Source organism: Dermacentor variabilis, unplaced genomic scaffold (genome assembly GCF_050947875.1).
Source record: "Dermacentor variabilis isolate Ectoservices unplaced genomic scaffold, ASM5094787v1 scaffold_13, whole genome shotgun sequence".
NCBI classification, from domain to species: domain Eukaryota; kingdom Metazoa; phylum Arthropoda; class Arachnida; order Ixodida; family Ixodidae; genus Dermacentor; species Dermacentor variabilis.
In genome coordinates this window covers 25,689,868-25,703,034 of record NW_027460291.1, presented here as the reverse complement: position 1 = coordinate 25,703,034, position 13,167 = coordinate 25,689,868, and the positions used below count along the sequence as shown (strand labels likewise).

Below are 13,167 nucleotides of genomic sequence, written 5' to 3'. Positions count from 1 at the left end.
TGAACTTCAGCGCATAACTTGCAGTTACCTAGGGCTCTCCGCGAAAAAGCATGTATTCAAAAGCTGGGCTCAAACGCGGCAGAAGGTCCCCAACAACTGCGTCGGACCGAGCCTACATTGTACTGAGATGACCAAGGCGTGGAGCTGGGCTAACGAACGGCTTCTGTCGCATGATGCAGAGGCCCAGAGAGCGTGCGTGCCAAACGAAAGTCAGCCATACGCCTCAAAACTTATCGCACTGTCTCGGAGTGTTGGCCATAAACCCGAATGCGCGTTCCAAGTTTCACGCCTGCTTGCAGCAGCACATGAATGTGTTGTAGGGCCGCGTGGCTCGACAAAAAGATTGCACGGACGTGGTCCAAACAACAGGCCACCTTCCCTGATGATTTCCCTTGATGGCAGAACATATCAGTTCCACAAACACACTGGCCTAGTAGAGGATACGGAGTCGCTAGCACCTTGCTTGCGCCCTTTATGAACGTCTCTGCGAAGCAATAGCTCCAAAGGTAGATAAGGAAGGCGCGTTTATGACACCAATTAGCAATCATGTGTCCTTGCTTCCCGACAATCAGAAATTTGTTGAAGACCTCGCAGCAGTGTGGTTAAAGCAGTTTCCCTACTGAAGAGTTGTTCCTAGGCTCGTCTTCGCGGTGTGACCAGTGAGTACAATTTGTTGCTAATATGTTCTTTTAAAAATATCGTACCTAATTTGTATTTCAGTTAACGGTTTGGTACAAATATAGCAGGAGCGAATATACACGTAAGAAGTGTAAAAAAATATTTTCGTGTACTAGAAAAGGGCGCCATACGTATTTTTGTCAGACTAGCTATATCTTGAAATTCCAGCGAAACAGGTTTTATAATTTATAGAGGTGGAGTCCACACAGATGACCGGTGCTCACCCGTGAACATAATGACGTAAACAATACCAGATCACATGAATACTATGGGTTATGCTGGGCAATAAAATAAAAGAAGACTAAAATGAAAAATGGTCTTTTTAAATGAAATTCAGGGATATCGTTACATATACGTTTCAATTGGAAGGTATTTGTGGTTTGTTGAAACAGCATTGCCGCTATTTAAAACATGAAACGACCACGCGAACGAGAATAGGCACACTGCTAACACTGTACGGAAAAAGTTTAGCGCTGTGTTATTCTCCTTTTGTGCTATTCTCTTGTGTACCGTAATACCTGGAACATCAAATTTAGTGCAAACATATTTGACATAATGCGCTGCTCAGTGTGGTACTTGTGCCCGACAGGGCTCTCTGAATCTTAATCTATGTTAGCAAAGTTGTGAAACGCAGGCGATGTCACTTGAGAGCAACAATAAAGAGGATGTAAAAAAAATATATCACAAGAACTTACCATAAGCAGTTTGTGCTCTTTGACAATGTAAGAAGGTGACATTTGTTGTTGCCAAACGTCCTTTTTCAAAAGGCCGAAATATTTTTCAACTCGCCGCTACGGCTTAGCCGTGCATGTGGAAAGCTTAAAACTTAGGCTCAACTCGCGGTTGCACTTAGCAGAGGTAACTTTTTAGTAATAGTTTTGGTTATGTAGTTTGAACATCCTTTCAGTTACGTGAACATAAATGTCGAACAGCATTTCAGATGACCTTCAAGAAATATAATCGAAATCCTACCATGTATTTACTGCACGGCGTTTCAGACAAGACCTTTCTGGCAGCTCACGGTACTTAGTCCCCTGTATGCTGCAAATACATGCTGAGTCATCAATAAGTAGAGAAACAACTGAAATTATTAGGCATACAGAGCCAGTAGTCAAATACATGGTCATCTTCTGTCGCCTATTTACAACAGCAGTTGGACTACACGCGGCATCACCGTCATTTTTTGATGAATCAGGATACGCATATTTTATTTTATGTGTGAGTATCACAAAATTATTGCAGCTTCGGCAGCCAATACCTCAGTAGCCGTAATTTGGAATGTTCGCTGTATGCTGTCCAAGTCCCTAAGCATTAGTGCACTATACAGGCTGTTTGTACGAAGATTTTAAGTAAAAATTGAATAATAAATTTAATAGCTGTTCTGAAATAAGAGGACGGTTCCTTCGGAAACATGCCGTCAGTGGTGGTGACCATGGGGTCACGAGCGATACCTGGTAATCAGTCACAAATTAACAAAATTATATTTTATTAACACTCACCTTGTCGTCGCCACCACTGACCGTATGTCTCCTAAGGAACCGTCCATTTATTTCAAGACGTTTATTTCTAAATATTACTTAGAAACTTCGTAGAAACACCCAATATAATTGTGACGTAACAGTGAAGAACTATTAAATCCGCCCAATCTATAAACAAAATAAATAAGCAGTAGATGAAAGTATTGGAATCCATATTATATCTATCCACCACTTCAGGAAAAAACATAATTTAGCTAATTATTCATCTAGTATTTAATGGCGAAGCTTTCTGTTCTGTGACACACAAAGTCGCTAGAGTAGATCATTTTGCTTTGGTTCGACATGACATTAGGGACGATATCTGTCTTATACAGTAAATAAATGAGCACTCCACAAGTACATGTATAGGACATCTGATGTTACGAAATAAGTTCTTGAGCCACGACTATTTTCTTCCCTTCTCTTTCACGTGTAAATCCTGCTGACACCATCTTACGATGACTGCCGATGGTAATACGTTCAGCTATACATCAGTATAGCTACAATACGTATTGCTACCATTCAAACGACTTTTCTAGGAGGCGTTTGCTGAAGCGGGACTCCTATTTTTTGCTTCCCTGAGAACTCGGTGCCATCTGGCGGCGCCTGCGCATGTCCTCCGAAATGCATTGTGGGCCGGTACCCGCAAACGCTGAGAAACGCTTCACGCAGCAGCCGGGCTCCTCACTGGCGCTTCTTTGTTGACATGCTGTGCCATCTAGTCGTGCCGCCGAGAGGTCCGCGCGTAGCCCCCAACACGAGAAGCGCGGCGTGCCCGTGTGTGCGAAAGCTCAGAATTGTTCCCTCGCTTGCCGCGTACCCAGTGGCACGTGCTCAGCTTACCCAAGTTGCTGAGAGCGTCATGGAAGAGTGAGACGTATAGCCAGTGCATTTATGGCGCAGCCTGCTAAAGCGTCGAGTTGCTGTCCTCGAAGAACCCTCGGGGCGGGGCTTCTATTCTACTCAGCATGAGATAAACTGAAGATATATATTTTTTGTCATCGTAGAGCGGCACACACCTACTGGCACATATCCAGTGACCCAAAGCGGTATCAAAGCTTTTCATTCAGGACGAGCACTGACCGGCTGTCACATACCCAGTGCTCCAAGTCAGCATCCAAATGTTTCATTGGAGAGCGGTACATACCCAGTTCCGCACATACAGTGACCCTGGTCGGCATGAAAGAAGGTCGTTGAACAGCTGCACATATTAGCACATACTCAGCCACCCAAATTGGTCCACCCCGCAGGGGCGTCTGCGTCAGCAGGCGTTTGGTGCTTTGCGACACCACGTACCCAGCACAAGAGGGTTGGACCCACCCGCGTTTAACCATGCGTGGCTTTGCCGTGTCCGGGGAAAAGGGGATCCTGGGGGTTGAGCCGATGCCGGGCGTTTGGACCTTTACGGCCCCTCGGCGGAGGCAACACACCTCTTTGGCCTCGGCTACACGTATACGGCACCCGCGGACTAACCCACCCGGGGGAAATCGGTAGTTGCCCTTTACTGTCTCTCTCTTAAAACTTCGTCCTTTTCTCGCACTTTCCGCCTGTCCTGTCTTCTCACTTCATTTACTTCCAAGTCTCCAGGCAGCAAGGGTTAACCTGGTGTAGTTCATCCAACCTTGCATCTATTATATTAGGTTATAGTAGCTGTGTACAGCTGGCGTCTACGTTTCCTACGGGTCTCGCAGCGCCCCCTTGTTGGGCTCGGTGGTGGGTGGCTGGCATAGCTGCCGAAATATAATAAGTTATTGATGGCTTTAAGCACCTTTCGCCGACTTCCTGATCGCCCTCTTTCGAAAAGAGGGCGCACCGAAGAAACTTTTCAATTTTTTGCCCAACGCAAGAAATCCTTCCCGCGCTACCACGTCATACATAGTCGGCGCCTTGATAAGACTGTAAGAACCCTTTCACCCTTTGCCGTTGCGGAAGTTCTCACCGACGTTCTAGGTCCTGGAAACAAAATCACTAAAATTGCTAGTGGCGACCTACTGCTTGAAGTACGTGACCAGCTTCAACGTGAAAAGATTTCAAATATTCTGGCTTTTTGTGATGTTGAAATCACAGTGACGCCACATCGCTCTATGAACACATCCAGAGGTGTGGTATCAGATGCTGATCTTTTTAATCTGAGTGAAGAAAAACTGCTCGAAGGTTGGAAGGAACAGCATGTTGTCAAAGTACACCGAATAACGATCAAGCGCGACAACAAAGAAATTCCTACAAAACATCTCTTTATCCGCTTTGCTACAAGTGTACTGCCAGAATCTCTCGATACAGGATACACAAAAACGCGAGTAAGACCATACATTCCAAATCCACGTAGATGTTTCAAATGTCAAAGATTTGGCCATGGCTCACAAAGCTGCCGAGGCCGTCTCACTTGGGCAAAATGTGGTCACGAGCACGCTTCCGACAACTCCACTGACGCACTACACTGTGTGAACTGCGACGGTGATCACGCCACATATTCCCGATCATGTGCGTCGTGGAAAAAAGAAAAGGATATTATCAGACTGAAAGTTAAAGAGAACATATCATTTCAAGAAGCGCGGAAACGTGTCTCATTCTTTCATACAGCAGGCTATGTTGGTGCGGCGCGTAAGGGGGCAACGCCACAGCAGACTCCGGCATCTTCCGTGCCCATAAAGGGTGTGGCCGCGGTTGTGCCACCAGACTCCTCGGCTACAGCAGCCAGCGCTGTCTCGCCGTCACAAAAAGAGGGCTCATCGACCTCAGGGTTGGTAGGCACGAAGGTGTCATCTGTTCAGTTGAAGCCTTCACGACAAACGCGCCGCTAACAACAGCGGACGTCCAGTGCCTCGCAAGAGGCAATGGACACTACTTTAAGCCAAACGGCGCAGCAAGCGCCGAAGGACCGCCGCCACTCTTAGGACGGCGGCAAGAAAGACAAACTCCGCATTACGGGGCCCGGGAAGGCCCTGTTATCTAAATCAACTTTCCTCTCTAAACACACAGCATACACACACATTATTAACTATGGAGACACAAATATTACAATGGAACGTCAGGGGTCTCCTACATAACCTCGATGATGTCAAGGAACTCCTGCGTAAATATAATCCAAAGGTGCTGTGTGTCCAAGTACCCATTTGAAACTTGCACAGACAGGCTTTCTACCATAATTTAACATTTTCCGCAAATACCGGGACGATGCTTTCGCTTCGTCCGGTGGTGTCGCGATTATAGTTGATAAGCGTGTACCATGTCAGGCCTTGGAACTCCGAACGCCTCTTGAGGCAGTTTCGGTCCGAGCCTTACTGTTAGGAAAACTCGTTACAATCACTTCTGTGTACATACCACCCCACTATCGACTCGAAAGAGCAGAATTTCTTAGTCTAATCGATCAGCTGTCTGAGCCCTACGTACTAGTTGGGGATTTCAACGCGCACCATCCTCTCTGGGGAAGACTCTCGATGCGATGTCAAAGGCCGCCTAAGAGAAAATTTTCTTGTTTCTTCAGGCACATACTTACTAAATAAAAAGGAGCCGACATTCTATAGCAAAGCACATGGCACGTGCTCTTCGATAGATTTAGCTATCTGCTCGCCTACACTTGTACCATGCCTAGAATGGGATGTGGTTAAAAACCCATATCGGAGTGATCATTTTCCCATCTGCCTCAAAACTTTAGAACAAAATGAATTCCCACCACACCCTCCTCAATGGAAAGTTGCATCCGCAGATTGTAAAATATTTGAGAAAATCACCCAGATGCAGCGAAATGCTTTTAAAGATGTTGGTGTGAACGATGCTATTGCTTATTTTACCGCTTTTCTACTTAGGCTGCAATAGAGTTCATTCCACAAACGAAGGGGACTACAAAAAGAGGCACGTGCGATGGTGGAATGAGCAATGCAAGAATGCGCGTAAGGAGCAAAACAAAGCCTGGCGTTTACTACGTCAGTCTCCAACGACAGAAAACCTCATCAACTTTAAGCACGTAAAATTTAAAGGAAGACAAACGCGTCGTATCGCTTACAGAGAAAACTGCGAAAAATACGTCACAAGCATAAATTCCTATGCACAAGAAGCAAACGTTTGGAATAGGCTAAGGAAATTAATCAGTCGACAAACCTACAACATGCCCTTGGTTGATGATCAAGGCTACAGCCTTCAAGACCAGGCGAACACTCTCAGACAACACTTCGAGCGAGTTTCTAGCTCTGAAAACTACTCACAGTCATTCCAGAGACATAAACAGATAGCTGAAAGTGAGGCACTGAACCGTAAAGGTAGCGGAACTGAAGAATACAACCATTATAATAGCATTGCCGAGTTCAGAGCTTCCTTGAACGGCTGCACGAAATCGGCACCAGGAGCCGACAGAATCATGTACATAATGACAAAACATGTTCACCCTGACACGCAGATGGTTCTGTTGTCTATTTTCAACATTATCTGGGAAACAGACGACATTCCATTGACATGGAAAGAGCCAATTGTAGTCCCTGTCTTGAAACAAGTTAAGGATCCGTCCACTGTAGCAAGCTACCGGCCCATAGCGCTCACAAGTTATCTATGTAAGCTCCTTGAGAACATGATAAATCGCACGCTCTTGTACTTCCTTGAATCAAACAAGCTCCTTGACCCATATGAGTGTGGTTTTGGGGAAGGCCGATCGACGACAAACCACCTCGTTCGTATTAAAGCAGTCGCGACGCTTTCATACATAAACAGTTCTTTCTTTCTGTATTTTTAGACATGTAAAAGGCTTACAATACCACGTGGCGGTATGAAATTCTACGTGACTTATCGGAAATGGGCATCCGCGGAAAAATGCTTAATGTAATACAAAGCTATTTATCAAATCGCACATTCCGTGTTAGAATTAGTAATATCCACTCGAGGCCATTTCTACAGGAAACTGGGGTACCGTAGGGTGGCGTGCTTAGCTGCACACTTTTTATCATAAAAATGAATTCCTTGCGCTCATCAATACCGCGCCGCATATTTTATTCAGTATGTGTTGATGACGTTCAGATTGGATTTAAGTCACGTAATCTCGCTATCTGTGAGCGACAAGCACAGCTTTGTCTAAAGGAGGTGTCTAAGTGGCCCGATGAAACTGGCTTTAAGCTCAATGTCAGCAAGAGTGCCTGTCTTCTTTTCACACAAAAAAGAGGTCTTATAGCAAATCCTGAAGTTGCTCTTCAGGGGCAGCACATACCTGTGATACAGAACACAAATTTTCAGGCGTAATCTTAGACATTAAATTAACCTTTATTTCACACCTGAAGTACCTCAGAAACAAATGCTAAAAACCATGAACATTGGTAAAATTTTGTCACACACAAAGTGGGGTAGTGTTAAGAGATGTATAATGAACCTTTACAAGAGACTCATTCGAACACGCTTAGATTATGGGGCACTACTCTATCAATCGGCTAGCCCGAGTGCATTGAAGATGCTGGATCCTGTACATCACCAAGGTATCCGCCTGGCGACCGGTGCCTTTAGGACAAGTCCTGTGGAGAGTCTTTACGTTGAAGCTAATGAGTGGTCGCTTCATCTTGAGAGGTCGTATTCAAGTTTCATGTATTTTCTGAAGGTAAATGCAAACCGTGAACATCCCTCTTACCCAAGTGTAAACGAAATGACATCTGCAACTCTATTTAATAATCGAACGGAAGTTAGAGAACCTTTCTCACTGCATGTACGGAAACTCAGTCAAGAAATGGATGTTCCACTTTTTAAAACCCTCTAATGGCTCCTGTCACGCTATGTCCGCCGTGGCAATGGCAGCTCGTTGAGTGTGATACATCGTTCGTTGAAATAATGAAGAACGCTCCCCAGGTACACATTGAAACGCACTTTCTTGAACTTCTGTCGAAGTACTCTTGCGAGGAATTTTACACAGACGCCTCAAAGTCGCATGCCGGCGTTTCGTATGCAGCCGTCGGCCCATCATTTTCAGACTATAACGTCCTGCACCCAGAAACAAGCATTCACTGCTGATGCATATGCTGTACTGACAGCTGTTAAACATATCAAGAAAATGAAATTGCAAAAGACCATTATATTCACAGACTCTCTTAGTGTCGTAAAATCTCTAATGTCACTCCAGAAACGCAAGAATCCTGTACTCAATGAGCTATATTCGCTCCTGTGCACAGCATATACATCTAATCAGCACGTCATAGTATGTTGAATACCTGGGCACAGAGGCATTAAGGGCAAGATGCTTGCTGATGAAATTGCCACGTCCATTGCAACGAAAGCTGGCAAAAGTTCCGTAGGTATCCCTCCCTCCGACTTAAAGCCATTTTTGCGCAAAAAACTTAGAAGGCATCGGCAACCTAAGTTGGACACCAAAGCCTCGAATAAACTTCATTTGATCGAGCCACAATTACGAAATTTGCCACCGATAACGAAAATACGGCGAATCGAGGTTATTTTCTGCCGCCTTAGGATAGGTCATACGTATAGCACGCACTCTTATCTCTTGACCGGTAGTGAACCTGCCATATGCTGTAGATGTGGCCAGATGCTAACCGTCCTCCATGTCTTGTTGGAGTGTAGAGAATTGGAAACTGAAAGGAAAAAGACTTCCCTCTAGCCTACCGAGAAAATATTCCTTTTCATCCGGCAATGTTTTTAGCGCTTACCCATTTTTTCACAGACAATGAGTTTTTTACCTTTCTGCAAGGTGTTAATTTATTGCAAGTTATAGGCCGAAGGAGATTCGTAGCACAGCATCTTACCAGACGCTCCTGCTGCGATAGTAGCATTTTGTAGGGCACGTGCCTACAGGCCCTTGCATTTAAGGGCCTCATTGAGGAAATTGTGCTACTGGCATTTATATGTTTTATTCCCTAATTCCATCAGCATGTTTTAAATTCACAGCATATCTCCAAATCATTGCAACAATTTTAATAGATACGTATTTCTTTTACCACTGTTTTTAGGCCCCTATACAGCTAGGTTGCATTGTTATAGCCAACCACGACACCATTGGTCATTATTTGCATCACTGATTGCATTAAAGCATCGCTTGGCACTCTCTGGCCATGACTGTTCCTTGCGCCATAAAACGCCACATGTCATCATCATCAAATTGGTCCGATGGCTGGTTTTGAACCCAGTTCCCTCAACACAGCAGCCTGCGGCACTACCTATTCGGTCATAGACTACCAAGTGACCCAGGTAGGCTGGAAAATGGTTAGATACATACAAGAATAGATAGATAGATAGATAGATAGATAGATAGATAGATAGATAGATAGATAGATAGACAGATAGATAGATAGATAGATAGATAGATAGATAGATAGATAGATAGATAGATAGATAGATAGATAGATAGATAGATAGATAGATAGATAGATAGATAGATAGATAGATTCCCTGAAGTCAAAAAAGGTCTGCATGGCCTGAAAACTAGATTTCACATCTTTCCAAGGGCTCATCAAGGACAGCAAGCATACGCATTAGTAGGCTGTGCAAAAGATGCACTGGGTATGCACCGCCTTTTCAATGAGCGCCTTTCAGGCGAACGCTTTAGTGAGCCGCGCCTCGAGCTCACTGGGGTACGTGCCGTTCTTCGAGTGGACCTCTTGCCAGCTTGGGGCACTGAGTCTGCGGCAAATGAGGAGACAATCCTCAGCATTTGCAAGCACCGGTACGCCATGTTTCACGTCTCGCGGCCACTTGGCGCAGTGTGTCGAGAAAGAAGCGGGAGAGAGGAGGTCGGTTGCCCCATGACGCGCAGCGTTCACACGCACCGGCCTGCCATGCATAAACTCCGCGGCGGCTGCGCTAGATGGCACAGAGTGTTGTTAATGAAGCGCGAAAGCCTGGTGAAATACGTGCCTCGTAAATAACTAATTTCGTCGCTGGCAATACATTGTGTCAATATATTGATTCAAAGCTAACGCATTCGTCGCAGAAACCATCCTGAGATGGTTTATCCTGCATTTTTGTCTTTCAATATTACTTCTTTTCAAGTTCTATAAGGTCCAGTTCAAGGCATACAATAACAACAAGAGCATCACAAAATATCGTAAACTGTTGACAGACTTGACAAATGGTTGATACTGTCATGCGTGTTTAAAACTGCATGTAATATACATAACAGGCAAAGGCACACATTTCCTAATAATCGGAGTTCACGAACTTTTATTTTTAAGCAGCAACGTTCTTATTGCACAAAAGTAATAGAAAGTATATACGTGTTATACTGACAGTGACTGACTGAATGTAAAATGTAGTGATATAAGGAGAATTTTCTGTCAAGTCTCACGAGGCAGCACAATATTATCGGTTGTATTTAATTAATTGAAGAGACAGTCACGACTTGAAGAATTTCCAATGTAATTTTAGTTGGTTACATAGTTTCACTTTTTTTTAGGTTTTTTTGTGCCAAGTCGCATTGACTCTAGCCTAGCATTACGCCTAGTATTACGCCTAGCATTAACACGCCATCATATGCACGTCAATGTTGGTCTATCTCACAATAGCATTTTGGATGTTAACGAAATTGCCAGGACGTCCGCCTTTGGTGCTCACGACGTGTTAAGCAAAAGCGAAACGCGGTTGTCCTCAGCGAGTCGCAGTGAGCTTAGCCAGCGGACTCGTGGCGGCACCCCGCGGCGGCCGCGGTATCTACGTCATGTAGCCAACCGCACCTGGATGTCAGCTCTCGGCCAATAGCAGCTGACTAAGGGAATGGCATAGTAAAGTGTCCGATGACAAAATAGAACGTCCAGAAGCGAATGAGGACAGCGCCTTCTGTTGAAAAAAGAGCGTTTGAGAGAACGGTCACTTCGCCATCCACTTGCGAACTCCTCGCACGGCGCACAGCAGCAAAAAATGGCTATGATGTTAACAACAGCGTGTGCTACCCACGCAAAATGGTATTTCACCAAGCCCGAGAGGTGATTCTGGGCCCTTTAAGGTATGCTCTCATCAAAAGCTGGCATGGTCACAAAACGACTATGACACTTTCACCTACACAGAAGCGTTCAGGCAGAATAGCTGCTGTGAGGGAGAAGTTCTGGGGGAAAGCAGGGTTGCTTAGGAATATGACACGCGTCTTTGGCACATGACATGTGTTGCCAAGCTTGATCAACTGTCGTTTCGATAGTGGTCATAACGTTCTCTATTTTGACATGTACAGCATTGGAATAGAAGCGTCTTTGCCCGCATAGAAAAAAAGAACAATAGATATCAAAGGTGTGATCAATTCACGAAACGAGATTGTATGTTTATTTTCATAGCAAGTTTCACGTGAAGAAAGCTCAAAAGGAATTTCAGACAGCTGCCCTAGCATTCCCTGCCTTAATGTGCAGAACATATTATGCTTCCATGATGAAAAGTTATACCAAATTGACAACTGAAGCATCTTCGGAAAGATCCTTGTCTGCTGTTTAGATACGCAAAAAAAGCATTTCGGATGAAATTGGTTCATTTGCCGGGGCTTAATTGAGCGGTCATCAAAAGAAGAAATGACGTTTTCTTTTTGACTTTTCTAGAACAGATGGCGCTGACGAGAGACAAATATTTGCTGGCTCCCATCAGCACATAAAAATGCCTATTGCAGATAATTTTGTGTGTCCCAAGAGATGCTCCTGAATTAGCCTTATTGATGTATATGGTGCCAACATTTCATTTCTTGATCCTCTTACCACCTAATTATCTCCACTGCAAGTCTACTTTCATTCCGTTGCCAAACGAGCACGTCTACACCATTACTAATGCTTCCAGTTGTAACATTCCCAGTTGTAGAGAGTCGTATGGTGCCACTCATTTCATGTACAGCATGTTATCAGGTTTACAAATCAAACAAAAATCATTACACTGAGGTAACCGGCTTCTTGCAATAAAATTAGTTTCTCACCATCCTATTGCATACTATATCGGATAATTAGCTTCATATAAAGAACACATGAGCTTTAAGCGTGCTCCAAAAGTTACTCAGATTGCATGCTTACGTCCACATGAAGCTTCTCTGAGAGGCCTTATAAATATTTCTCTAATATTATGTTTAAGTGTCTAAAAAACTTCGGCAAATGATGTTTTCGAAGTGCTCCAACAATCGGCATAAGTAGCCTATGTGAGCACCCAGGGCATTTAGCAGCTGTGGTCAGGAAGCCACCGTCAAGGAAGCAGACATAAATTGTATGAGGTGTGTACGTGCGTGGACTTGGTGAATTTTTATTAGAAGGAGGACTTTGTGAAAACGCTTACGCCTCTAGAGCCATGCTAATTGGCTGCGAAAACGAGTAGTTTCTAGGCAATTCCTTAAAGAACTGGAGTGCCGAAGATGAAAACAATTATTAAGGGCTTGTACTTTCATTCAGTTCAAACACGCAGACTCTGAAATACATCATCGCATTTCCTCAGTTGGACGCTTTGAACCATAGCCACATAACACCGAGAAAATAAAGAGAAAAAGGTGTTTCCATTACAAATCACCAGTGTCAAGGGGAGCCGAGTGGTTTCGTCACAGGTGTACTTTTGTGAGAGCACAAACATTAGCTCGCTCACGCGATTTCGTCATTACAATGCCACTTTTTCGTGGTGTGGGTGATTCAGATAATTTTCTCTTCTTTCCATTGTTCCACACCACTGTCTTCGCGGAGTTTGGAATCTTGGTTCCTGAGCAACGATACCATAGATGCGCGATGTCGTGAAACAAAAGTTCTACCTAATGACCCCCACTTGTCCTCAAATCTGCTCGGAGGCTTGTAGTTTCCATATTCCGTTTTGGGCCTTCCGGAAGGGGAACACACATCTGCATGTCAACGAAAACCGACACTGGTCGCGGGATCGAATCCCAGCCACGGCGGCCGCATTTCGATGGGGGCGAAATGCGAAAACACCCGTGTGCTTAGATTTAAGTGCACGTTAAAGAACCCCAGGTGGTCAAAATTTCCGGAGTCCTCCACTACAGCGTGCCTCATAATCAGAAAGTGGTTTTGACACGTAAAACCCCAAATATTATTATTAT

General features: G+C 44.5%; 1 protein-coding gene across 3 annotated transcripts in view; it reads left to right on the top strand.

Moving 5' to 3' along the window:
• Positions 1–579: 579 nt before the first annotated feature.
• The window catches only part of LOC142566817 (organic cation transporter protein-like), a 266,000-nt gene continuing 253,412 nt past the window's right edge, over positions 580–13,167 (top strand). Inside the window, exon 1 of one of the 3 annotated variants that reach the window (XM_075677698.1) lies at positions 580–659. The gene's annotated coding sequence lies outside the window, so the exon portion shown is untranslated. The remainder of the gene's footprint in view (positions 660–13,167) is intronic. The other 2 variants (XM_075677699.1, XM_075677700.1) reach the window with 2 other exon arrangements.